The following is a 26,606-nucleotide window of genomic DNA, read 5'->3' on the forward strand; positions in this document are numbered from 1 at the left end:
CGGAACAGTGTTCTTTACACGGTAGGTGCTCAGTACAGCGGTACGCAGAGAAGCGGCGTGGCTAGAGAAGCAGCGTGGCTCAGTGGAAAGAGCCCGGGCTTGGGAGTCAGAGGATATGAGTTCGAATCCCAGCTCTGCCACTTGTCAGCTGTGTGACTGTGGGCAAGTCACTTCACTTCTCTGTGCCTCAGTTACCTCATCTGTGAAATGGGGATTAACTGAGCCTAACGTGGGATAACCTGATTACCCTGTATCTACCCCAGCGCTTAGAACAGTGCTCTGCACATAGTGAGCGCTTAACAAATACCAACATTATTATTATTACAGGCCTCTGTACCCAGTAGGTGCTCAGTAAACCCTATGGATTGATTGAATAACGAATTAATCTTCTGTGAGTCCAGAGGCTCAGGATACAAACTCAGGAGGCAACTCCAGTGGGCCAGGTAGTAGGGGTGGGGGGCAAACTAGATACATATGGGATTCTTCATCCATTCATTCAATAGTATTTATTGAGCGCTTACTATGCGCAGAGCACTGTACTAAGCGCTTGGAATGTACAGATCGGTAACAGAGACAGTCCCTGCCCTTTGACGGGCTTAACAGTCTAACGGGGGGGAGACAGACAGACAAGAACAATAGCAATAAATAGGATCAAGGGGATGAACATCTCATTAAAACAATAGCAAATAGAATCAAGGTGATGTACATCTCATTAACAAAATAAATAGGGTAATGAAAATATATACAGTTGAGCGGACGAGTACAGTGCTGAGGGGATGGGAAGGGAGAGGGGGAGGAGCAGAGGGAAACGGGGGAAAAGAGGGCATTCTTGGCTCCCATCAGAATGCTCCTCTCTCCGGGGCAATCGGAATTAAGCTCCCCAGACTTGGGGCAAATGGTGGGTAAGGGCAACCTTTATTCTTCATGTTTCCACTGTTTGTTCATACCCTAACAAGCCTCTGATGACCCACAGTAGCCAAATGCCCAATCAGTGCCCCTGTGAGAAAGAGTCCCGGACTGGGTGGGCACTGAGGCTGACCAGGAAATGACCCCGGTTATGGTCTGAGGTTCGTATATAGCTCTCTATGGAGCGTAAGGATGGAAAGTTCAATAATAATCACGGTGGTACTTGTTAAGTGTTTATAGTGGGCAAAGCATTGTATTAAGCGCTGGGGTAGATAGAAGATGGTCAGGTCAGACACAGCCCCTGTCCCATGTGGAGCTCACGGTTGAAGTAAAAGGGAATAGGATCGAATCCTCACTTTACAGATGAGGAAACTGAGGCCCAGAGAAGTGAAGCGTCTTGCCCGGCGTCAGCAGGAAAGTAGCAGAGCTGGAATTAGAACCCAGGACCTCTGACTCCCAGGCTCTTACTCTTTCCTCTAGTCCATGCCGCTTCTCTGGCGTGGCCAGTGACTGATGCCAATCGGCTCTTCGCTTAGAACCGAACCACTCCAAATAGCCCATCTCAACTTTCCCCATCTCAACTTTCCGGCTGCTGTTTCAGGGCCCCGATCAGCTAGAAACCGGAAATCCTCACTTAATTAGAAATCTGGCCCAAACTCTACGGAATAATGGTGAATACCAGCAGGGTGCAATCGCCGAATGATATCTTCTACATGACTAATTAGCTTCACTAATCGACTTCATCTGTTAGCAAGGAACTTTTTTTTTCCTCCCCTTTCAGCATGCCAAGTGAAGACAGTAGAGTCTTGGAGGACAGGACAAAAGTCCTGAGGCACCAGCTTGTCAGTCAGTCAATCGACCGATTGTATTTATTGAGCGCTTACTGTGTGCGGAGCACTGTACGGTGCGTATGAGAGAGTACAATACAATAGTGTTGGTAAACAAGGAGGTTATCGCCTAGATGGGGAGACCGGCGGCAAAATAAATTACAGATGGGGGAAGCAACAGAGTAGCTGTGTGACTTTGGGCAAGTCACTTCACTTCTCTGGACCTCAGTTACCTCATCTGTAAAATGGGGATTCAAACTCTGATCCCGGCTTGGGACAACTTGATTTTCTTATATCTACCCCAGCACTTGAAACAGTGCTTGGCACATAGTAAGCACTTAACCAATACCATCGTTATTATAAAGATATGGATCTAATGCAGTGTGGATGGAGTGGGGTGAATATCAAGTGCGCGAGGGATACGGACCCAGGGCAAGGGGTGAGGCAGAAGACGGGGAGCGGAGTGGGCAGGTGAGAGGTTAGTCAAGGAAGACCACCTGGAGGAGATGTGGTTTTAGTAAGGCTTTGACGATGGGAAGAGTGGTGGTCTGCCAGATAGGTGGGGGGAGGTGGAGGCAGGGGAGGTTCCAGAGGAGAAGATGTGAGCAAGGGGTCAATGGTGAGACAGTTAAAAGTACGTCTGTGTAGAGAAGCAGAGTGTGCAGTCTGGAGAAGCAGCATGGCCTAGTGGAGAAAGTACAGGCCTGTGAGTCAGGAGGACCTAGGTTCTAATCCTGGCTCTACCGCTTGCCTTCTGTGTGTGACCCTGGGCAAGTCACTTGTCTCATCTATGCCTCAGTTCCCAAACCTGTAAAATGGAGTTTAAGGTGGTGAGCACCATGTGGGACAGGGACTGCGTCCAACTGAGTCGGAGGTCAGGGCTCAGTTGACAGAGGGACTGAGTCAGAGGTCATGGGTTCTAATCCCAGCTCCGCCGCTGGCCAGCTGTGTGACTTTGGGCAAGTCACTTCTTCATTCAATAGTATTTATTGAGCGCTTACTATGTGCAGAGCACCGTACTAAGCGCTTGGAATGAACAAGTCGGCAACAGATAGAGACGGTCCCTGCCGTTTGACGGGCTTACCTCTTTACTGCCTCACTTTACTGCCTCACTTTACTGCCTCAGTTCCCTCATCTGTAAAATGGGGATTAAAACCGTGAGCCCCACGTGGGACAACCTTATCACCTTGTATCTCCCAGCGCTTAGAACAGTACTTTGCGCATAGTAAGCGCTTAACAAATAACACCATTATTAATTAACCCAATTTGCTTATATCCATCCCTGTGCTTAGTATAGTACCTGGCACATATAAGCGCTTAACAAATACCACAATTATTATTACCGTGGTGGGAGAAGAATGAGGCTCATTGGATCCACCATTGGTCACTGGCATTTGGAGGTAATGCGTCATTATGGGGGAGGGAGGCTCCAAAACTGAAAAATAAAATTCACTAGATCATCATTCACTTACCCTGCATTGACAAGGCAATAGTAACCACACTGCCCTTAAGTCTGGCTTCTGAATATTTTTCCGACATATGCACAATCGTGGATGAATATACGTGGATTTACCAAAGCAATGAGTCAAAATACGTGAAGGGAGAATTCATGCATTTAGGGCTAAAGACCTATATGCAGGAAATTAGGCATCAGTGCAGGCCAAAATTGTGCCAGGAAACTACATCCGAAAAAATTCTGACTGAAAAATAGGCCTGTCAGCTTTTGTTGTACGCCTGAAAATTTAGGTTGAAATAAAAATATCTTTATAGACTACCATTTACTAGTGGTTCGAGGGAGGCAGTATGGCCTATGGCAAAGAGCACGTGGGACTCAGAGATAGGAGACCCTTGTTCTCATCCCAGGTTGACCAGTGACCTCCTATGTGATCTTAGACAAATCACTGAACATTTCAGGGTCTCAGGGTCTTCCTCTTTAAAATGAGGCTATCATACCTGTTCTCCCTATCTCTCAGATTATGAGCCCCACGTGGGACACGGACCAGGTCCAATTTTAGCACAGTGCTGGGCAGATGCCACGATTTACATTTATAGCATGCTAAATTAAGGACTTTGGCACTAAATTTTGAGTAAAGCAGAATCCACAACATGTTGGATGCAGATCTGGGGCACTTTTTGAACGAAAGTCCTTTGGCTTATATATAGTGCCCGAAAAGCGTCTCAAAGAACTTTTTCAGTCATTCAGTCATTCATTCATTAAATTGTATTTATGGAGCGCTTCCTGGGTGGAAAGCACTGTATTAAGCTCTTGGGAGAGTACATTATAACAATAAACAGATTCCTTGCCCACAGTCTAGAGGGGGAATAATTATGGTATTTGTTAAGCACTTACTATATGTCAGGCACTGGATTTACTAAGCCGTGGGGGAGATACAAGATAATCAGGTTGGACACAGTTTCTGCCCCAAATGGGGCTCACAGTGTTAATCCCCATTTTAAAGGTGAGGTAACTGTGGCCCAGAGAAGTGAAGTGATCTGCCCAAGGTCACCCAGCAGACAAGTGGTGGAGCTAGGATTAGAACCCACCCCACGAGAAGCGGCATGGCTCAGTGGAAAGAGCCCAGGCTTGGGAGTCAGAGGTCATGGGTTCTAATTCCCGGCTCCGCCACTTGTCTGCTGTGTGACCTTGGGCAAGTCACTTAACTTCTCTGGGCCTCAGTTACCTCATCTGTAAAAATGGGGATTAAAAAATGTGAACCCCATGTGGGACAATCTGATAACCCCGATTAGACCGTAAGCTCATCAATGGGCAGGGATTGTCTCTATCGGCTGCTGAATTGTACATTCCAAGCGCTTAGTACAGTGCTCTGCACATAGTAAGTGCTCAATAAATACTAGTGAATGAATTAATGAATTACCCTGTATCTGCCCCAGCGCTTAGAACAGTGCTCTGCACATAGTAAGTGCTTAACAAATACCATAATAATTATTATTATTATTATGACTTTCTGACACCCAGGCCCGTGCTCTAACCCACTAGGCCCTGCTGCCAATCAGTCAACCGATGGTTTTTACTGAGCACTGTACTAAACTTTTCCCCTCTCAGGATCGCACTTGGAGAGTTTCCAGTACTCTACCAGTCTCGGCTATGGGAGGGAGAGTCTAGCAGAGGCAGACCCATTCTATTCCTAGCTTGAGCAGTGGCTAGAAAGTGGAAGGAATCTGCTACAAGTCAAAACTCAACTGTGCTGGGCAACAGCGGCATGGGAGAGAGTCAAGGGCGGAGACTCAAGTTTACTGCGCAGAAGTATTTTTACCAGGAAAGCTCTGTGGATACACTACCAGAATGGTGGTAGGTGGAGACGAGGCGTTCTGGGAGAGTTGTGTCCATGGAGTCGCTAAGGGTCAGAAATCATTTGAAAGCGTACGACGAGACAAGACTAAACTTGGGAAAACACAATCCAACAGAGTTGGCAGACGCGGTCCCTGCCCACCACAAATTCCACAGGACCCGTTCTCCAGACAAAGCTGTAAGCAAAAAAGGGGGTTCACGGGCCTCCTTTCGGACTTAGCAGCAATCTCTGGTTGCCTTCTGCTCTCTATTTCCTGTTCAGTGGCTGGGCCTGAGGGCCCAGGAGGGCCATCAGATGTGGGGATAAGTTTGAGGAATGAGATCAAATAAAATGTTGGTATTTGTTAAGCACTTACAAAGTGCCAAGCACTGTTCACAACGCTGGGGTAGATACAAGGTAATCAGGTTGTCCCACATAGGGCTCGCAATCTTCATCCCCATTTTACAGACGAGATAACTGAGGTACAGAGAAGTGAAGTGACCTGCCCAAGGTCACACAGCAGACAAGCGGCGGAGTCGGAATTAGAACCCATGACCTCTGACTCCCAAGCCCGGACTCTCCAAAACCCTTTCCGGAAGGCTACTGTACCATCTCTACTTGTAAGCCTGTTGCAGGCAGGGAATTTGTCTGCTCTGCTGCTGTGTTGTATTCTCCCAAGCATTTAGTACAGCGCTCTGCACACAGTACATGCTCAATAAATACGATCGATTGATTAGGTTAGATAGATGCCCAGTGTGTTTTTTGTCTCCCCCATTTGACCTTAAGCCCCTAAAGGGAAGGAATGGTGCATCCTGATTCTGTTGCTGACTTCCCCTTGCTCAGTACAGTGCTCTGCACTCACAAGGCTCGTAATAATAACAACTGTGGTATTTGTCAAGCGCTTACACTGCACTGTAGTAAATGCTGGAGTGGATACAAGTACATCAGTTTGGACACAGTCCCTGTGCCAGATGGGACTCACAGTCTCAATCCCCATTTTACAGATGAGGTAACTGAGGCCCAGAGATACAAGATAATTGGGTTGCACGCAGTCCTTGTCCCACGTAAGGCTCACAGTCTCAGTCCCCATTTTACAGATGAAAGAACTGAAGCACTGAGAAGTGCAGTGACTTATCCAAGGTCACATAGCAAATAAGTGGCGGAGCCAGGAATACTATTGATGACTTGACAGATCGGAGTCCACTTAAAACAAGAAAGGATTGATTTCCCGGTTCAGATGTACCTTTAAGCATTTATTATTTACCCCACCCTCAGCCCCAGGGCTCTTATAAATATATCCATTATTTATTTTAATGACCGTCCCTCTGGACTGTAAGTTCCTTGAGGACAGGGAACGTGTCTACTAATCCTGTTACCGATTTGTACATTCCAAGCGCTTAGTACAGTGCTCTGCACATAGTAAGCGCTCAATAAATACTATTGAATAATTCAGTTGTACTCTCCTAAGCACTAGTACAGTGATCTGCCTGCAGTAAATGCTTAATAAATACCACTGATTGATGACCGACGTTCAAACCTCAAGCCTAAATATTGGAAGCAGGGAGAGGCTGGGAACAAGTAGTCATGACGGGGTGGGAGGTGGGGGGTGGTTTCCAGGAAAACGGGGAGAGAGGAAGGAAGGACACCTTCCGGGCGGGTTGCGAAGCCCTTCTCTCGGCTTGGAAGAAGAGCCAGCCCTGCCCATCTCCCCGACACCCTGCCCGCCTGCCTGACCATCAGTCTGACCGCCATCGCCAGGGGCTCAGATCTGCAAGACCTGTGAGTTGTCTCTAGATATTACTGTAATGGTATTTGTTAGTGCTTACTATGCGTCAGGCACTGTACTAAGTGCTGGGGTAGATACAAGATAATCAGGTTGGACACAGTCCCTGTCCCAAAAAGGCCACGCGGCTTTAATCCCCATTTTACAGGTGAGGTAACTGATAGCCCGAGAAGTGAAGCGATTTGCCCAAGATCACCCAGCAGACAAGTGGCACTGCTGGGACGAGGACACAGTTCCTTCTGACTTACCGGCCCGTGCTCTAACCACTAGGCAACACTGCTGTTTTATCCGGGAAGAACTGTATTTTGCAATGCTCTGGACGCAAAAGGGACCGTATGTTCCCCCTCATCTGACTGGCTGAATTGCTGTCTTACAGCTCTCCCTCCCCCACTTCCCTGCTCATACTTCCTCACTCCCGCCTTCGGCACTCACACGAAGCTGCCTGGACTTCACTGCCTTCCGTACCTCTAGATTTATTTTATTTTTTATGGTATTTGTTAAGGGCTTACAAGATAACAGTCACACTGTACTAAGAGCTAGGGTAGATACAAGCTAATCGGGTTGAAATGAGGCACGGTGAAGCGACCTGCCCAGTGTAACAGTCGAGATAAGTGATGGAGTCGGAATTAGAACACAGGTCCTTCGGACTCCCAGGGCCATGCTCTCTATCCTCTAGTTTATTTTGATTTATGTTTCCCTTGCTAGATTGTAAGTTACTTAAAAGTAGGGATCGTCGTTTTACTGTAGGGTATTCTCCCAAGTGCTCACCACAGTGGCGTTCGCACAGTAAGTGCTGAATAAGTGCCATTGATTAGTTGATTGATTGATTACAGTGTCCAACTAGATGATAGTCTGCCCGTCTGCCTACCTTACTGACTGACATTCAGACATGTTCTGACTGACCGCCCACCTGATCTGGTACCTGATTGGCATTCTGCCTCACCGGCTGATTGACTGGCCGACAGACTGATGTTCTGACTGCCTGCCCACCTGCCCCGCTGACCCGGTGGCTGGTTGGCACTCTGATCAACTGACTGCCTGTCGGACTGACTTTCTGATTTTCTGACTGCCTGCCCCCTCGACTGACTGACTGACTGATTGCCTCCATGACCTGGTACCTAGGTGGCATTCTGATTAACTGACTGATTGACTGCCTGGCCACTGCTCCCCTGACCTGGTACCTGACTGGCACTCTGGCTGACAGACTGATTTTCTAACTGGCTGCCCCCGTGACCTGGTACCTGGCTGGCACTCTGATTAACTGACTGCTTGTCTGACTGTCTGACTGACTGTCTGTCCTCCTACTCCCCAACCTGGCACCTGGCTGGCACTCTGAATGACTGACAGACTGCCTGCCCCCACCCCCAGCCCGGTACCTGGCTGGCCCGCTGATTAACTGACTGATTGTCTGTCTGACTGACAGACTGATGTTCTGACGGCCTTCTCACCTGCGTGGGTGGCCTGCTGGCACTCTGCCTAACTGGGTGTTTGGTGTATTGGCAGAGTGAGGGCCTGATTCGGTGTGGCTGTCCCACTGGCTGTCTGAGGATCGGCCTAGCCGACTGACACCCTGTCTGGAGATGTCTCTGCCCGACTGATTGTCTGGACCCATCTCACTGTCAATCATTTCCACTTTTAGAACTTTTTTATTTGCTTTTTCTTGGTCCCAAACTCCCTACCCGTCCCACTCTGTCACCTTGTTCCTGACAAACAATGTTCCATGCTCCCTCCTTTCCCACTCTTCTATTTTTCGCTTCCATTTTTAATGGTATCTGTCAAGCAATTACTATTTGCCAAGCACTATACTAAGTGCTGGGGTAGATATTCTGCACTGTAAGCTCCTTATCCACTCTCAAGATCAGACCTGGAGAGTTTCCAGTAGTCTACCAGTCTCGGCTATGGGAGGGAGAGTCAAGCAGAGGCCTACCCATTCCACTGCTAGAGTGGGCAGTGGCTAGCGAGTGGAGGGCCATCTGCTACAAGTCAAAGCTCAAGTGCGCTGGGCAGCAGCGGCACGGGAGAGTGTCGAGGGTGGACACTCATGTTTATCGCGCGGAAGAAGGCAGCGCTAAACCACTTCGTATCGTTACCAAGAAAACTCTGTGGATACATTACCAGAACGGCTGCAGGTGGAGGCGGGGTGTTCTGGGAGAGATGTGTCCATGGAGTCGCTATGGGTCAGAAATGACTCAACGGCGTAAGTCAAGACAAGGCTAGGCAAGAAGCTCCTTGTGGGCAGAGCTCATGTCTCTCAGCTCTGTTATACTCTGCCAAGCACTTAGTATGGTGCTCTGCACACAGTGAGTGCTCAGTAAATACCATGATTAATTGACTGATACAGAGGAACAGAAACCAGTGGCTGAAATATTTGCAATGGCACTCCCTGCCCCAGGCTGAATTTCCTTGCCCTGGAAATTCTTGGAACCAGCTACTTGAAATCAACCAGCCCTTGCTCTGTCACGGGGAAAACACTCCCAGACCTTCGCGCCTTCTCCGACAGCCCCAAATCCTTCTCCGCCCACAGGGCAGCTCAGAGACAGATGCCCAAGGAGATAAAATCCCAGCCTCCAGGTGAAACGTTACTAACTGCTCCACCTTCCAAAGAATTCCCGGCACTTAGAGGAGTAGGCTAAGAGGGGAGAAGGACTCTGGGGTCTCGTTATGCCAAATTGCGTGAAAGCAATGTAGTCTGGTGGACAGAGCCTGGACCCGGAAGTCACGAGACCTGGGTTCTAATCCTAGCTGGGCAACTTGTCTGCCTTTTCATAGTGGCCAGCTTATTTAATTTCATTCTGTCTCAGTTTCCTCATCTGTAAAATGGGGATTCAAGATCTGTTCTCCTCCTGCCTCTATTCCCACCACTTAGACTATAAGCCCCATGCGGGAGAGGAACTGTGTCTGATCTGCTTAGCCATCCGTCATGTTTATTGAGCACCTACTATGTGCAGAGCACTGTACTAAGTATTTGAGAGAGTATAATATAAAAGAGTTGGGGGACACATCACCTGCCCACAAGACGTTTACAGTCTAGAGGGCAAGACAGACATTAAAACAAATTACAGATTTGTATATAAATACTGTGGGGCTGAGGGTGAGATGAATAAAGGGTACAAATCCAACTGCAAGGGTGATGCAGAAAGGATAGGGAGTAGGGGAAATGAGGGCTTAGTATATTTCCCACAGTGCTTGGTGCATAGTAAGGACTTAATAAACCGCACAAATTACTATTAAACTAGAAGAGAAGACCAGCGGAGACTCCCCTGAGAACAGTGACTCATTCAGTGCCCAGATAGAGCGCCCTGCAGCGTGACCCACCGGGAGCGGGGAGAAGATACAAGGTTCTTAGTGCTCAGCACATAGTATTCAGTGAGTATTCAATGAGTTGGAGGATATGGGACCCAGTGGTCTTCTTCACATGCCGATAGATCAGGCAAAAATGACACTATCATAGAGAGTGAGGGCGAGGGGTGGGGGTTGAGATGATAGAGTGAGACCAAAGAGATCAAGTACACTGAGGCCAGGTCACAGGGTTTTCTTTTTTATCATTCATTCATTCATTCAGTTGCATTTATTGAGCCCTTACTGTGTGCAGAACACTGAACTAAGTGCTTGGAAATTCAGCAAATTCAACAGTTCAGCCAAAAATAGAGACAATCCCTATCCACAATAGGCCCACAGTCTAGAATGGGGGAGACAGACATCAAGACAAGTAAACAGGCATCAGTCACATCAATATCAATAGAATTATAGATATATACACATTAATAAAATAGAATTATAATTATGTACATATGTACACACAAGTGCTGTGGGGTGGGGAGAGGAGGTAGTGAAGAGGGAGCAAGTGGGGACAATGGGCAGGGGAGGAGGAGCAGAGGAAAAGGGGGGCTTAGTCTGGAAAAGCCTCCTGGAGGAGGTGAGCTTTCAGTAGGGTTTTGAAGGGGGAAAGTGTGCTAGTTTGGCGGATTGAAGACGGAGGGCATTCTAGGCCAGAGGTAGGATGTGGACGAGGGGTCGACGGTGGGACAGGCGAGAACGAGGCACAGTGGGAAGGTTAGCGGCAGCAGAGGAGCGGAGTGTGTGGGCTGGGCTGTAGAAGGAGAGAAGGGAGGTGAGGTTGGAGGGAGCAAGGTGATGGAGAGCTTTGAAGCCCATTACGAGGAGCTTATCGACATCACCATTGCCATCAATATCGATCCCATCATTCCCATCATCATCATTATCCTCACCTCTGTGTCATCTCTACCAACCCACCAACATCGTTGTCGTCACCCCAGTCATGAGGCTCACGGTCTGAATAAGAGGGAGAACAGGTATTATTTGATCTCCATTTTGCAGGTAAGGGAACTGATTCACAGAGAGGTTAAGTGACTTGCCCAGGGTCACCCAGCGGGCTAGTGGTTCAGTTGGGATTAGAACCCAGATTGTCTGACTCCAGGGCCCATGCTCTTCCCACTAGGCCATCTGTCTCACCCGGTAGATTGTACATGTACTGAAGGCAGGGCTAAGGCATAATTCTGTCACCTTTCTTGCATGCCTAGCATGACATGACATGACTTCATGAAGACCAAAAGGAGCGGAGAAATGCCCAAAGTCAGGCCTGGTTTCCAAAAAGTTTTCCCCGGACCAGGGGTCCTACCCTGTTGAAGTTTGATTAAAACTCCCTCTTTCCCTTTCCTCCCTGCTGAACTCCACCTCACTGAAGATCTATAATCAAGGGTTGCAGGCTTCATTCACAGCTACGAAAATGATTTCTTCCACAAGTACGAGGGGCCATGGAAGGTCACTGGGGCACTGAACCCATTTGCTGGGCTCAAGGATGGGAGGTGGGGAGGGGGAGGGAAGTTTGTACAATTCCCGTAAAGTATTTCAATTTTTTCTTAGACCTGAGAGTTGGGGAATTCAAAATCCATGTGCCATAAAAATAACACAAGCTTGACGGTTTTCTATCTCCGAAGGGAATAAAAGACTCCTGCCGTTTCCCCTCAATGTGTGAATGGCATGAATAAATGCATTAACAGGAAGCTAGGGGCCAAGCGAACGGAGGTCGTGTTTAAATGGAGGGCAGCTAAGGGCGGAGGAGTTTCTGTTCCTAGGGAAAGTGTCCACTTTACACTGAAATCACATCTCAGAAGAAAAGAGTTCCCTGGGGGCATCTAGACAAAAACATTCCCCCGTATCCCGCTGGCTAGGTTAGGGTCCGTCACTAAATCCTACCCGGAAATTGTCCAGATCCATTCTTTCTTCTCCATCCAAATGGCCACCAATTAATCAATCAGTGGTATTTACTGATTACTTCCAGTGAGCGAAGCACTGTACTGGCACTGGTAGACATCTTCCCTGCCCACAAGGAGCTTACAGTCCAGAGGAGGAGACTTGTCTTATGCTCTCCAGTCGTCTCCAACCCGTAGCAACGCCATGGACGCGTCTCTCCCAGAACACCCCCCCCCAACCCCCCACCTGCGATCGTTCTGGTAGTGTATCCATAGAGTTTTCTTGGTTTATTTGATCGATATGGTAACAGTTTGGATGGAGAGGAAGGGGTGATTCTGGAGAAGCCAGTCAATCAGTCATTCAGCAGTATTTAGTAAGCTCTCACCTCGTGCAGAGCACTGGACTAGGCACTTGGAAGAGTACGATAGAATTGATAGTCATGACATTAATTTTGGATTTCTTAAATGTATACCACGTGCTAAGCACTGCACTACGAACTGGGGTGGATACCAGACAAATCAGATCCAGTCCCTGTCTCACAGGGGGATCACAGTCTTAGTGGAAGGGAGAATAATGAGTAATTTTCATTTTACAGATGAAGAAACAGAGAAGTTAAGTGACATTGCCCAAGAGCACAGAGCAGAAAGGGCAGAGCTGGGATTAGAACACTGATCACCTGACTCTCCTCCAAAAAGCCTTTCCTAAATCTTCGTTTCCCCTATTCCCTTTCCCTTCTGTCTGTGCACCTGTATCTCAACCCTTTAAGGACTTGATATACACCCCACCCTCAGGGCCACAGCACTTGTGTTCCCATTTGTAATTTATCTATCTTAATGTCTATCTCCCTTTCTAGACTATAAACTCTTTACGGGTTTGAACGTGTCTATTAACTGCACTGTATTGTACTCTATCAAGTGCTTAGTACAGTGCTCTGCACAGAGTAAGCGCTTTACAAATACAATTGATTGATCCCAGTCCCCTTCTCTTTCCACAAGACCATGCTGCTTCTCATTCATTTGTTCGATCATTCATTCATTCAATAGTATTTATTGAGCGCTTACTCTGTGCAGAGCACTGTACTAAGCGCTTGGAATGTACAATTTGGCAACAGATAGAGACAATTCCTGCCCACTGATAGGCTTACAGTCTAATCGGGGGAGACGGACGGACATAAACAAGGCAACTTAATCACGATAAATAGAATCAAGGGGATGTACGCCTCATTAACAAATAAATAGGGTAACAAAAATATATACAAATGTGCACAGTGCTGAGGGGAGGGGGAGGGAGCGGGAAGGAGCAGAGGGAAAGGGGGGAAAGGGAGCTTAGCTCAGGGGAGGTGAAGGGGGAGCAGAGAGGGAGCAGAGGGAAAAGGGGAAGCTCAGTCTGGGAAGGTCTCTTGAAGGAGGTGAGCTCTCAGTAGGGTTTTGAAGAGGGGAAGAGAGTTAGTTTGGCCTAGAATGAGTCGTCTACACTCGCTGCCTCGAATTCCTCAACTCCACCTCTCTCCTGGACCCCCTCCAATCTGGCCTCCGTCCCCTCCACTCTACCGAGACTCCTTTCTCAAAGGTCACCCACGACCTCCTTCTTGCCAAATCCAATGGCTCCTCCTCTATCTTAATCCTCCCCGACCTCTCAGCTGTCTTTGACACTGTCGACCATCCCCTTCTCCTCCGCACCTTATCTCACCTTGGCTTCACGGACTCCGTCCTCTCGTATTTATTGAGTGCTTACTTTGTGCAGAGCACTGTACTAAGTACTTGGGATACTTTGGGTCATTCCAACCCCAGCTGGAAATTCTGAGGTCAATCAGTCAGTCAATCGTATTTACTGAGTGCTTACTGTGTGCAGAGCACTGTATTAAGTGCTTGGTGGAGTGCAATACAACAATAAATAAACACATTCCCTGCCCATAATGAGCTTATAGTCTAGAGGTGTTTTCAGACCTAGGATGGGTGAGGGTGGGAGACTAACACAAACCGTAGGTGGGGACAGGGGAATCACACCTTTCGGCTCCTGGGCTGTTGGGAGGAATTTTACCTTAGCCAATCGGGGTGGTTTTCCTGGAGCAAGACAGGTGCGTCTCTCCATCTTAAGCAGCGGCATGAGGTATAAATCTGAATGATAGCGGCTTAATTTATCAGAGTTCTTGGCCATTCCATCATTCCAGACTATTAAAATTTTTAATCAAAGATTTAGGTTATTAAACTGCCTTAGGTTGGCAAAGGTTTGCTGTTATCTCACGTTAAAATCCATCACCGTCTAAATAAAATGAAATTAATTTCAGATGCCAAAGGAGACCAAGTCAATATGGCATTAATATTTCAAACCGGATGGAGGTGGGTACCGCTCCGGAGGACCACGGGGCACTGCGGTCGAGCGGGAGGCCCCGGCCTTTGATCGTGACCATTCACTCCTGTGCCGCAGCTACATCTGGCCCGGATGGGTGGGGCCAGGAGTCGGATCACAAGATGTGGGTGGGCGACCCCCCTGGAGCCAGGACAGCTGCCCAAATACTAAAGGCTCCTCAGCTCTCCCCACCTTTCCAACCACCTAGAATCCCTTCTCCTCTCCCGCATATTCAATCCATCATTAAATCTTGTAGGCTTGACCTTCACGGCATCGCTAAAATCCGCCCTTTCCTCTCCATCCAAACTGCTCCCACGTTAGTCCAATCACTTATCCGATCCCACCTTGATTACTGAATCGGCCTCTTTGCTGATCTCCCTCCCTCCTGTCTCTCCCCACTCTAGTCCATATTGCATTCTGCTGCCGGATCATTTTTCTACAAAAATGTTTCTATTTTCTCCCACTCCTCAAGAAACTCCAGTGGTTACCCATCCACCTCCACTTCAAACAAACACTTCTTACGCTTGACTTGAAAGCACTCCATCACCTTGCCCCCTCCTACCTCACACTGCTACTCTTCTACTACAGTCCAGTCCACACACTTCACTCCTCTAATGCTAACCTTCTCATTGTACCACAGTCTCCCCTATCTCATCCCAGTCCTCTCACTCACATCCTGCCTCTGGCTTGGAATGCCCTCCCTTCTCATTTCCAGGAGACAATTACTCTCCCCCACTTTAAAGCCACTTAAGGCACTTCTCCTAGAGGCCTTCCCCGATCAGCCCTCCTTTCCTCTTCTCCCACTCCCTTCTGTGTCACCCTGACTTGCTCCCTTTATTCATCCCCCCTCCCAGCCCCACAGCACTTATGTACATATCTGTAACATTTTTTATATTAATGTGTATCTCCCTCTCTAGACTGTAAGCTTATTATGGGCAGAGAATGTGTCTTTTTATTGTTATTTTGTACTCTCCCTAGTGCTTAGTACAGAGCCCTGTTCACAGCAAGAACTCAATAAATGTGAATGACTGACTTCCAGATTCATTTTCCTCTCCCTCCCAAAGTCACTTCAGCCGACACTCACTTGACTCACTGTCCCGTAACACTCTGCTACATAATGTACTGTGTCCTCAATCAATCAATCATATTTATTGAGTGCTTACTTTGTGAGGAACATTGCACCAAGCACTTGGGAGAATACACTATAAGAGAGTTGGTAGACACATTCCCGACCCCATTGAGCTTACTTAACCACTCATTTATTCACCAATCTATCGTTCTGCTCCCTTTTTTCTACATATCGGTAAATTATTCTGTGTCAGTCCGTCCCCCCAGTAGATTATTAACTTCTTGAAGAGAGGAATCAGGTATTTTACCTCTATTGAACTCTTTCAAAGTTTTAGCGTGAGGCTCCACGCGCAGTCAACACCCATCTCTCTGAAGGAACCTTGTGGCCTAGTGGAAAGAGCACAGGCCTGAAAGCCAGAGGATCTGGATTCTAACCCCAGCTCTGGCCCTTTCTGCTGTGTGCTCTTGGGCAAGTCACTTCCTTCTTCTATGCCTCAGTTTCCTGATTTGCAAAATGGAGATTTAGTTCCTGTTCTCCTACCCCTTGTCAGAGACAGAGAACAGGAATTGAGTCCCTATTTTACAGATGAGGTAACTGAGGCCCAAAGCGGTGAAGTGACTTGCCAAAGGTCACACAAGAGGCAAGTGGTGGAGCCAGGATTCGAACCCAAGTCCTCTGATTCCCGGTCCCGGGCTCTTTCCACGAGGCCAGACTGCTTCTCCCTACACATCCTTTGCAGTGTCACCCTAATGTAAAACAATTTAGTAATTAAAGCACCACACGGAAATAAAGTTAGAGAAGCAGCATGGTCTAGTGGATAGAGCATGGGCTTAGGAGTCAGAAGATCAGGGTTTCTAGTCTTGGCTCTGCCACTTGTCTGCTGTGTGACCTTGGGTAAGTCACTTCACTTCTCTGTGCATCAGTTTCCTCATCTGTGAAATGGGAATTGAGGCTGTAAGCCCCATGTGGGACAGGGACTATGTCTAAACCGATTTGCTTGTATCCACCCCAGCACTTAGTACAGTGCCTGGCACATAGTAAGCACTTAAATACAATAATTATTGTTCTTATTATTATTACTGTGAAGTGGCAGGGCTGAGTTTAGAATGCAGGTCCTTCTGACTCCCAACCCCATGCTGTATCCACTAAGTCACGTTGCTTCTTCACTGCAAGTATCTCTGGCATACTTGCACCCTGTGTTTTTGAAAATGCAGTTGGGCTCTTTTCCTGGCCCTTTGCCTTGGGGTGAATCTTGTTCAGACACTCCTGATTAAGAGGGAAAAGGTCTGCCCACGGCACCAGCTGGAGACGAGCTTGAGGTTTGGGCAGCAGAGGTGCCTATTTGTACTGAGCCATCCACACTCTCTCTCCGAGAGAAATGGCGGGAGGGAGAACGGGAGAACAGAATCGCTCTGAGACCTCTACAGCATGAGAACCAACCAAGCGGTCAATCAATGGTACTTACTGAGCACTTGCTAGGCGTAGAGCACTGTACTAAGCGCTTGGGACAGTACACTACAGCAGAATTAGCGGACACGTTCCCCACCCATAACAAGCTTACAGTCTGGAAGGGGAGACAGACATTAACATGAATAAATAAGCAATTTATAATATCTAATTTAAAGAAATGTGCAAAAGTGCTTTGGGGTTGGGGATGGGGCAAATATCAAAAGTTCAAAGGTCACAGATCCAAGTGCAGGAACATCACCTGCCCAGGCCCATCTCCTAAGTAGCCATTCAGAGGGACACACAGAGAGGTTCTCGTATGAAAACCAGGGGAAGAGCAAACTCAGACCAATAAAATCAAAACAAAGACCAACCATAAAAAAAGTCTGCAGATGCCTCTGACTGAAAGAGGCAAAGCAGACAATCACCTTTCACTTGCTCAGTTTTCTCTTCCTTGCTTTCTTAAGAGAATGTTTTGCACTTGCCGATTTTCCCAAAGGGGAAAAATAACCCACATTTGCCCCAAGTACCTGGATAAAGGCCTCCATTTGCCACTTCACCTCATCAGTGGTGATTTCGCCCTAGCTCTGCGGGCTGTCGATTCTCCTGCCCCCAAATTCTAAGCATAACAAATCTTCTATCTGAAGTACTCAACCACCTTGCCCTCTTCTACCTCACCTTGCTACTCTCCTACTACAACCCAGACCACACACTTCCCTCTTCTGATGCTAATCTTCTCACTCTACCTTGATCTCATCTGTCTTGCCACCAACCTCTCGCCCACATCCTACCCCTGGCCTGGAACACCCTCCCTCTTCAAATCTAACAGATATTCTCCCCACCTTCAAAGCTTTATTGAAGGCAAATCTCCTCCAAAAGACCTTCCCCGTCTAAGCCTTCCTTTCCTTTTATCCCACTCTCTTCTGCATCACCCTGATTTGCTCTCTTTATTCATCCCCACTTCCAACCCCACAGCACTTACGTATATATCTGTAGTTTTATTTATTTATATTAATGTCTGTCTCCCTCTCTAGATCATAAGCTCGTGAGAAGGGAATGTGTTGTCTCGTTACATTGTACTCTCCCGAGCACTTCTGCGGTGCTCTTCACACAGCACCACTCAAATATGATTGACTGATTGACTCTATCTTCTGGGCTCAGGGTGACCTCTTCAGTCCCTCCTACCCCCAGGACACCATGTCTTCCGACTGTGAACCCAGCCACGCTCAAACTCTGCAGTGAAGGCAGCTGTGTGAGAAGGGAGAGGTGCCAGAAACATTCATTTATTCATTCAATTGTATTTATTGAGCGCTTACTGTGTGCAGAGCACTGTACTAAGTGCTTGGGAGAGTACAATACAGCAGCAAACAGGTCTATTCCCATCCCCAAACGAGCACATCTTGCCATGTTTTCTGGGAACAACAGAGATAATCTTCTTCCTGGCCATTTGGTTCCCCCTGAAGGGAAGCAACCCGTGAAAAACATTCTCTGAAGTAAAAGAGTCCCCAGAATCAGAGCTCTCATCAGCCAACCTGGAAGTCCCCGCGGTGTTTGGAGAGAGCTGATAGACAGCAGGTGCCAGCTAGCGTTTCAGACTCTGGCGGCATCTGTTTCCGTGGCAGATAGGAGACGGGCCACCTCGCCTCTGCTGAATCCCAAGCTGGTCGACACTTGTGGGCACCTTGCCGTGGGCCCCTGCGTCTGTCGGCGTTGAACGGGCCGGGGGGTGAGCGACTGAGCCCACAACGGCTGGCTAGTTGGGCTCCGGAGAGTGGAGCGGAAGACGGGCTCTTGGGCTCTCAGGTCTGAATTAGGAAAATACTTCATTTCCCTGAAATAGCAATAATAATAATAATAATAATGGTATTTGTTAAGCACTTACTACGTGCCAGTTACTGGACTAAGTACTGGGGTAAACACAAGTTAATCAGGTTGGACACAGTCCCTGTCCCACATGGGGCTCACACTCTTAATCCCCATTTTACAGATGAGGTAACTGAGGTACAGAGAAGTGAAGTGGCATGCCCAAGGTCACACAGCGGGCAGGTGATGGAGTTAGGAATAGAAGCCAGGACCTTCTAACTTCCAGGCCTGTGCTCTATTCACCAGGACAGGCAGAAGTGCCTTCCTTCTCCTCTCCAAGACTTTGCCAAATTCCCACACCCCTACTGTCCCACTCTGCCTCTCCCTCCAGCAGGCTGTGGGTCACAGAAGTGCCATCTGCCCTCACTCTCCCAAATAATAATAATCATTTTGGTATTTGTTAAGTGATTACAGTGTGTCAGGCACTGTACTAAGCGCTGGGATAGATACAAGCTAATCGGGTTGGACACGGTCTGTGGCCCACATGGGGCTCACAGTCATCGCCCCCATTTTACAGATGAGGGAACTGAGGCACAGAGAAGTGGCGTGACTTGCACAAGGACACAAAGCGGACAAGTGGCAGAGCCGGAATTAGAACCCAGGTCTTTCTGACTCCCTGGCTCGTGTGCTATTCACCAAGCCCTGCTGCTTCTCCGCCAAATCTACCAGAACACAGCTCTCCCCATCTTCACAATGCCCCTGAATTTCCACTTCCTTCCGAAAGCCATCCCTAAAAAAACTCCAAAAATCCCAAATCAGTAGCCACTCTGAGCACTCCTGTATTTTATTCCTCTCCTCCATATATAGGCACAAACATAAATTCAATTGTATATCTGATTATTTATCCAGCTATTGCATGATACCTCCCTGTTATTTCCTTGTTCTTCCTCCTGCTCACACTAAAATTGGTGCTGATTCCCCCTTTAGATGGTAAGCTCCGGGAAGGTATGGAATGAGGGTCTTGCTTCTGCTGTGCTCTTCCAAACATTTGCTATAGTGCTTGGCAGTCAATAGGTGTTCAGTAAATTCCATTGACTGATCAACTGAGCAAGAGTTAAGCCAATCAGGGCTTCAGAAACAGTTTTGAAATAACCCCTGGCCTCCCCGTCAAGTTAGAGAGATGAAAGACTGAAGAGGATCAGAAGGCCCATCTCCTCCAAGAAGCCTTCCCTGACTAAGCCCTCCTCTCCTCTTCTCCCATTCCCTTCTGCAACGGCCGGACATGCTCCCTTCATTCATCTTCTCTCCCATCCCCGCAACACATGTGAATATATCCGTAATTTATTTATTTATTTATTTATTTATGTCAACGTCTGTCTCCCCCTCTAGACGGTGAGCTTGTTTTTCGGAGTTTGGAGAGTTACGTCGTACTCTCCGAAGCGCTTAGTATAGTGCTTTGCACACAGTAAGTGCTCAATAACTACTACTGAATAAATGAATGAATGAAACTGCCACTTGCTAAATCATACTGGATGATTTACTTGCCTGAAGCCCACAGCCACTTGCCCATCGGAGCTGTGGAACAGCCAGCAACCCCCCCTCTAGACTGTGAGCTCATTGTGAGCAGGGATCATCACTGTTAATTGCTATATTGTGCTTTCCCAAGCGCTTAGTACAAAGCTCTGCACACAGTTAGCGCTTAATAAATGTAACTGAATTCATTAATAATTCATTTCCTCCTCTGTGGAGGCAGCAGGGCCTAGTGGATGGAGCACAGAATTGGCAGCCGGAACTCCTCGGTTCGAGTCCCAGCTCTGCCCCTGGCCCGCCATGGGACCTTGATATTTAATTCCTCTGTGCTTCAGTTTCCTCCCCTGTAAAACATGGATACATTGCCTCCTCTCCCTCTCTTTTAGACAGCGACTGCTCTGTCAGACAGGGACTGGGTCCAATCTTACTATTTTACTATCCGTGTCCAATCTTACTAGCCCAAGCACTCGGCACAGAGTAAGCTCTTAAAAATCATGATTATTATGATTATCTGCTGCCTCTGGGGCTATCTTTGCATCCTTAATCAAGCGTGCGAGGCCTCCATTTTGAACCCCAGAGGGACAGGCCCCAACAGATAACGTTTCCGCCCCTCAAGAGGTTTATCATCTTAAAACAGTCACTGGTGCCTGTCGGTGGGCAGGCGAGACTGATTTCCAATCTTTCATTCGAATGGCTCTGCCTTCCGCTCTTCAGAAGAAAAATGAGGCTGGACCCGCCACGTTCTCTCTTCCTCTCGTTTAGAAAAAGAAGGAAGGAGCTGAGAGGCGAAGTCAGAGGCCGAAGGGTGGCTTTTGGTGGTCCAAAATTGCAATGAAATGATTAGCATCTTCGGGAAGGGAGGCATCGTGGCCTAGAGGAAAGAGCGTGGGACCGAGAGTCCGATGACCTGGGACTTAGTCCCAACTCTGCCACTCGGCTGCCGTGTAACCTTGGGCAAGTCACTTAGCTTCTCTGGAACACAGTTTACTCATCTGGTCTGTCTACCGTTTGGTTGGAGAGCCACCATATGGGAAAGGGAATATTCTGATCTGACCATCTTGTTTCTCCCCCAGCACTTACCCCAGTACTTGATGCATAGTAAGGACTTAAATAAAGACCATGATGACAAAAGAAGGGAAGAAAGCAAAGCTGAAGGCCCCATTTGGCCACTGTGTAAACGTGGTCTAGTGAATAGAGCACGGGCCTGGGAGTCAAAAGGTCATGGGTTCTAATCCCCACTCCACAGGTCTGCTGTGTGACCTTGGGCAAGTCACTTCACTTCGCTGAGCCTCAGTTACCTCATCTTGAAAATGGGGGTTAAGACTGTGAGCCCCATGTGGGCCAGGGACAATGTCCAACTCGATTTGCTTGTATTCTCCCCCACAGTGCTTAGTACAGTGTCCAGCACATAGCCTTTAACAAATATGACAATTATTAGTATTTATTAGTATTATTGCATTCTCACAGCTGGAAGAATGCCAACAATTCCATAGTCACCACATCTTAGAGCTGGAGACAGTTCAGAGAAGGAAAACCAGGATTACTGGGGGGCCAGAGAAGCTGCCGCCATATTTGATCATGCTGAAAGAGTCAAGATTTTTCTGCCTGGAAGGATACAAGCTGAGAGAGGAAGGGGGTGGACAGGGCAAACACGAAACCGTTAATAATAATAATGTTGGTATTTGTTAAGCGCTTACTATGTGCAGAGCACTGTTCTAAGTGCTGGGGAAGATAGAGGGTAATCAGGTTGTCCTACGTGAGGCTCACAGTCTTCATCCCCATTTTACAGATGAGGCAACTGAGGCACAGAGAAGTTAAGTGACTTGCCCACAGTCACACAGCCGACGAGTGGCAGAGCCGGGATTCGAACCCATGACCTCTGACTCCCAAGCCCGGGCTCTTTCCACTGAGCCACGCTGTTTCTTATTCCACGGTATGACGATGGGGGACACCCTTTGGAATTTGAGGGAGACAGATTCAAAGCAAGCAAAAGGAAACATAATTGCGATTGTGGCATTTGTTAAGCAATCAATGTGTGTCAAGCTCTGGGGAAGGTACAGGCTAATCAGCTCAGATATTGTCCCTTTCCCACAGGGGGCTCATAATCTAAGTAGGATAGAGAACAAGTATTCTTCCCTGATTTAGCCCTCCTTTCCTCCTCTTCTCCCTTCTGCATCACCCTGATTTGTTCCCTTCATTCATTCCCTAGCCCCTCCCACAGCAGGTACGTTTATATTAGTGATTTATTTATATATTGAGAAGCAGCGTGGCTCAGTGGAAAGAGCCCGGGCTTGGGAGTCAGAGGTCATGGGTTCCCGGCTCTGCCATTCGTCAGCTGTGTGACTGTGGGCAAGTCACTTAACTTCTCTGGGCCTCAGTGACCTCATCTGTAAATGGGGATTAAATGTGACCCTCAGGTGGGACAACCTGATGACCCTGTATCTCCCCCAGGGCTTAGAACAGTGCTCTGCACATAGTAAGCGCGTAACAAATACCAGCATTATTATATTCATGTCTGCCTCTCCCTCTAGCTTGTAAACTAGTTGTGGGCAGGGAACGTGTCTTGTTTGTTGTGATATCACACTCTCCCGAGCACTCAGTACCGTGCTCTGCACACGGCAAGTGCTCAGTAAATTCTACTGCATCGAACGAATGAACCGGCGTTAAATCCCCATTTTACGGATGAGGAAACTGAAGCACAGAGGTTTACACCCAAGATCACTCAGCAGGCAGAGCTGGGGTTAGAATGCAGGTTCTCTGACTCCCAGGCTGCGCACTTGCCACTAGGCCATGCTGCTTCTCATATGTCTTCATGGGCCAGGTGATGAGCCTTTGGAATTAGACTGTGGATTAGACTTTAAGGCCGTCAGAGGGCAGGGACTGTCTCTATCTGTTGCCGATTTGTACATTCCAAGCACTTGTAATGTAAGTGCTCAATAAATACTATTGAATGAATGAATGAATTTATTACCCTAGGACACTGTCCAGGCAGAAAACTCCAGAGGGGTCTAGATGGATCCATGAATGAATTATCCATATTGGATTGCTGGATACATTTTGAGGTTGGAGAGGGGAGGGTTAGGGGTATTGGATAACCCATGCCGGGTCACTGGAGGGAGAGTCACGGACGGAGAGGGAAGAGTTAGGGTTGTTGGGTGGTCCATGCTGGTTTATCAGAAGAAGAGTCAGGAATGGAGAGGAGAAACTTAGGGGTGTTGGGTTGTCCGGGCTGGAACAATGAAGGGAGAGTCAGAGATGGTTGGGGCGAGTCAGAGGTATTGGGTGGTCCATTCTGGGTCACTGGAAGGAGAGTCAGGAACGGGTTGTGGGGAGTCAAGGGTGAAAGCTACCGCATACCAACCTGGGAGGATAGGTGTCCAAGCATTACGGTGTTTCTGTCACAGATAGAGCCCCGGGCTGGAACCATGGGGATGACCCAGGAATGGGTTCTTAATGGCCTGGTGTTCATAGATCATGTACTGGGAAAAGGATTCAGTGGGGAAAAGCATGTTGTTCTTTATAAAATGAGAGAACAAGAGATAGAAAAAGAGGTGGAAAGACAGGTCTACAAGAGAGAGATGGAAAGAGAGAACAAAGATTGTTTCTCTTTTGTAGATAGAAAAGAAGGGAAAGGGGCAGAGAAATCCTGGCTGAGATCCAGTCACACATTCTGATTTTCTCAAGTAGCCCCAGGCCAAGTGTGATAGAAAAAGACAGTCCCCTGGAGAGCTTCACTCTGTTTCCCTCCATTTTCCCCACAATCTCAGCTGTCGGTAATATTTACCTTCTCTTCCTGCCTTGAATTATCACCAGCCGTGCTGGATGCAAGCAGTGGTAGGGGAGAGCTGGGGGAGGTGGTGGACGGTGCTGCCGTAACACGATTGACCCCCCTACTCTGGGGCGGAAAGACCGATCTCCATTTTTCTGGATATTCATTCATTCATTCAATAGTATTTATCGAGCGCTTACTATGTGCAGAGCACTGGACTAAGCGCTTGGAATGGACAAATCGGTAACAGGTAGAGACAGTCCCTGCCCTTTGACGGGCTCACGGTCTAATCGGGGGAGACAGACGAGAGCAATAGCAATAAATAGAATCAAGAGCAATAAATAGAATCATGTTAGAGGAAATTATCAGTCCATCGATAGAGCTGATCGACTGACTGATGGATTGACATACAGATCCCTGAACCTTTGGGTTTGTTGTGGGCTTTATCTATAAAGCTGCACTACCGATTGACATTCGTAGCTCTGTTCTTCTTCCGACTGATTGACAAGCAGATGTCCGTTCTGGGCCTGCTGCAGGGCGTTACCAACCCATCAGTGTCATCGATTGATTGATTGATTGATTGATTGATTGATTGGCATAAGGATCCCTTGGCAGGAGATTATTCCCTGGGAAACTTGTTTGGGGCAGGGAATGTGTCTGCTAATTCCGTTGCATTATACTCTCCCAAGCGCTTGGTACAGTGCTCCGCACAAGGTAAGTACTCAATAAATACCACTGATCGAGTGAATGGACAGACTATTCTGCTGCACTGGTTTAAAGAGATAAGAATACCTTATCCCATGGGAGGGATTGTCTATTGAACTAGTTTCTGTTGAACTCCCCCAAACCCTTAGTGCACAGTGTTGTACACTCAGTAGACGCTCAGTAAATAAATTGCCTGATATTTCATGGAATTCCTCATGAATTGTTCATGAGAATTCAATGAGGGTGGGGTGGCCACTGAAGGCACTAGAGGATCCCGGGTAGCCCGCCGCAGACCTGGAAGCGATAGGGCTTGTGCTATATTGTGCATCTCATGTAGATTCTGGAATGGGATGTAATGGTGCCATAAAACAAAGGTTTGTGCACAGAAATGTGCAGAAGCCAGAAGGTTTCGCCAGGGGCGACCGCAATCCACTTCCTCGCTCCAGAGTCCATGCATCTCCTTCCCAGCCCCCCTGTTCTCGGGCGTGGCTTCCAAGCCGTGGCAGGAGAGGAGGTGGAACAGGGCTGTCAGTCACTCAGTCAATCGTATTTAATAATAATAATTTTGATATCTGTTAAGCACTTATTATGTGCCAAGCACTGTTCTAGGCACTGGGGAGATCCAAGTATCTTGGGGCTCACAGTCTTACTGTCCATTTTACAGATGAGGGAACTGAGGCACAGAGAAGTTAAGACATTTCCTCAGAGTCACAGAGCTGACAAGTGCCAGAGCCGGGATTAGAACCCACGTCCTCTGACTCCTAAGCCCATGCTCTCGCCACGCTCCTTCTCTATTTGTCGAGCGCATACTGGGTACAGAGCACTGTGCTAAGCGCTTGGGAGAGTACAATCTAATGATATGACACATTCCCTGCCTATAGTAAGCTTAGAGACTTGAAGGGGAGATAGACATTAATATAAATTAATTAATTGCAGATAAGTGATTGGGGCTGGGAGGGAGGATGAATGAAGGGAGCAAGTCAGGTCGAAGAAGAAGAGAGGGGGAGAAGAGGAAAGGAGGACTTAGGACGGGCTTCTTGGAGGAGATGCGCTTTCAGTAAAGCTTTGAATGGGGAGAGAGTGGTTCTGTCAGATTAGAGGAGGGAGGGAATTCCAGGTCAGAGACAGGATGTGGTGGCCAAGGGGTTGGCGGAGAAATAGATGAGATGGAAGTACAGTGAGAATAACGTTAGCATTAGAGGAGTGACGGGTGCGGGCTGGGTTGTAGTTGGAGAGCAGGGGGGTGAGGTAGGAGATGGCAAGGTGGAGCTGGGTGCTAAAAATAAAAATAGCCCAGATAAAGGCTTTAGGTGCCGAATCCAGATCAGACAGAGACGGACCAGACGAAAACGGACTGACCCATAGAAAACGGGGTGAATGGCCACCTAGCCTGGCCAGGTGGAGGGGAGGGGAGGGGGAGGAAAAGAGGGCAAGGAAGGGCTGTAGAGGAGAGAGGAGTTCAGGACAACCCGCTGTCACCTGTAGCATCCAGGAAGTCGGGCTGCCCAACCTCGGTAAGTCTCCCATCTCTTCCTCTCTGCAGTAGGAAGATATGGCATCAGCCCTTACTACAGTGTTGGGCACAAAGTACCACTTAACTAATACCACAGTTAGTAATAAAAATAATCGGTGTTGTACTTGTTAAGTGCTTACTATAATAATAATAATAATATTTATTAAGCGCTTGCTTATATGCCAAGCACAGTTCTAAGCCCCGGGGTAGATACAGGGTAATCAAGTTGTCCCACGTGGGGTTCACAGTCTTAATCCCTATTTTACAGATGAGGGCCCTGAGGCCCAGGGAAGTGAAGTGACCTGCCCAAGGACACAGCAGACAAGTGGTGGAGCCGGGATTAGAATCCATGACCCTCTGACTCCCGAGCCCGTGCTCTATCCAGTAAGCCACACGGTTTCT

General features: G+C 47.9%; 1 non-coding gene across 1 annotated transcript; it reads left to right on the forward strand.

Moving 5' to 3' along the window:
* The first annotated feature begins 4,787 nt into the window (after window positions 1-4,787).
* On the forward strand, window positions 4,788-4,924 carry LOC114812398. The gene has a single exon (XR_003760052.1). It is a non-coding gene; the product is annotated as a small nucleolar RNA SNORA7 (small nucleolar RNA).
* The last annotated feature ends 21,682 nt before the right edge of the window (window positions 4,925-26,606 follow it).

This window comes from Ornithorhynchus anatinus, chromosome 5 (assembly GCF_004115215.2).
Source record: "Ornithorhynchus anatinus isolate Pmale09 chromosome 5, mOrnAna1.pri.v4, whole genome shotgun sequence".
Lineage (NCBI taxonomy): Eukaryota > Metazoa > Chordata > Mammalia > Monotremata > Ornithorhynchidae > Ornithorhynchus > Ornithorhynchus anatinus.